General features: G+C 43.3%; 1 long non-coding RNA gene across 1 annotated transcript; it reads left to right on the forward strand.

Moving 5' to 3' along the window:
- Nucleotides 1–629: 629 nt before the first annotated feature.
- Nucleotides 630–1,327, forward strand: LOC109515811 (uncharacterized). The gene is made up of 2 exons (XR_002168260.1): nucleotides 630–696; nucleotides 905–1,327. It is a non-coding gene; the product is annotated as an uncharacterized LOC109515811 (long non-coding RNA).
- The last annotated feature ends 575 nt before the right edge of the window (nucleotides 1,328–1,902 follow it).

Below are 1,902 nucleotides of genomic sequence, written 5' to 3' on the forward strand. Positions count from 1 at the left end.
TTGTTTGGTTGGTGTCTTATATGAAACTGCGACATTGCGCAATTTATTGGACAGACTTGTTTAAGATCACACAGCGTAATTTGGGTGGCATTTTATTTCGTATTTTTAAATCATCTTTTTATTTTTGACTATCTGTAAATTTAGTTTCCTGCTCTTAATTGTGAATGCATATTTGATGGTTTTCAATGCTCCTGAAATTAAGTGCTGCTCGACGAGCCTATATTGTGTATGTATGTGACGTCACTGAAGGCCTAAGATTGAAATGCACGGCCCGCCACTGCTGCTCAGTATTCTAATGCAAGAAAAACAAAGCAATTCCTTGGTTTCTGCTTGGAATTTGTGCTAACTGCTTTGCACATAATTTTGGCCAACGAATATCAAGGAATCATAAAGCTGTCATTGTTTTTTTTTTAATCTGTGCAGTAGGTGCATGGCCTGATGTAATGTTAGTTTGTTGTTTTTGCCTACATTTTATTTCAAGATAATTATGATTGTGAGCGTGAGATAATGGATGGATGGATGGATTTATGTTGATGAATGACACACATGTTTACATTCAAGTTCAGAATATATATATATGTGTGTAACGGAGTGATATATTGCGTTCATTAAATTATCGCGGAAGTGACGCAACAGCACACAGTGTGGCACCAGTCTCCACCGTAGCTCAGGCAGAGCTACGAGGGAAGTCACATGGTGAGTCGTTTTTCATTGACGGTCCGGATTCATTTATAGTTTAACGACAATATTTCACTTTGTTTTCCCTTTTTTTACAGTACGATGTCTTTAATTAGTTCCCTGATTTGTCCCAAGTCCAAATTGCTTTTTGTATTGCTCTTTAATATGAAGTTTTGTCGAATGGAAGTTTTACCTGCTAAGTTAATAGTGCTTTTCTGTTGCTCAGCTATGTCCGCGACCAAATGCGACTTCACCATTCTGCCTGCCATACTGTTTTTCAGGTAATGTTTGTTTCCCTTTTGGTTGTACTGTATAAAGTTTTTCATGTCATTTTTCATATGGCTGGTTGTGTTTGTTGCTGGCGTGTGTCCGCGGTTCTTCGTGGCCGCCATTGCTGTGCGTTGCGCAGCCGTTCTGCTGCGTGTGATGCGTTCGGCGGCATCACGTAAATAGCAGTGTGTGTGCATCTTTCCTTTTTTTTGTAAATAATCACTATACGATCACCCATGTTTTGTATTTGGTCTTGTTGTTTATTTTCTTTTGCTAAGACGATGAGGTAGCTCAGGCAGAGCTACGAGGGAAGTCACATACTATGTCCGCGACCAAATGCGACTTCACCATTCTCCCTGCCATACTGTGTTTCAGCAATTAAAAAAAGAGAGAAAAGCCACACTCCAAGCGTCTGGTCTTATTGAGGTGGCAGCGACGTGGAGCTTGAGACTGTCACAGTTGTGACCCCCGTCATATATATATATATATCCCCTTCCTCGTCTCACCCCTCGGGTGGTGTTCGTCCCCCATTCAGCTCGGGTCCTCTACCAGAGGCCAGGAAGCTTGAGGGTTCTGCGCAGTATCCTTGCTGTTCGCAGCACTGCGCTTATCTGGACTGAGATGTCCGATGTTGTTCCCGGCATCTGTTGCAACCACTCATCTAGTTTGGGGGTCACTGCCCAGAGTGCTCCGACCACCACAGGCACGACTGTCACCTTTATCTTCCAGGCTCTCTCCAGCTCCTCTCTGAGCCCTTGTTATTTCTCGATTTTCTCGTGTTCCTTCTTTCTGATGTTTCCATCACTTGGGACCGCTACATCCACTACAACGGCTTTCCTCTGCCCTTTATCTATGATCACGATATCTGGTTGGTTCGCCATTACCCTCTTGTCAGTCTGGATCTGGAAGTCCCACAGGATCTTCGCTCGGTCATTCTCCACCACCTTCGGAGGT

Source organism: Hippocampus comes, unplaced genomic scaffold (genome assembly GCF_001891065.2).
Source record: "Hippocampus comes isolate QL1 unplaced genomic scaffold, H_comes_QL1_v1.1 scaffold9, whole genome shotgun sequence".
Taxonomy (NCBI): domain Eukaryota; kingdom Metazoa; phylum Chordata; class Actinopteri; order Syngnathiformes; family Syngnathidae; genus Hippocampus; species Hippocampus comes.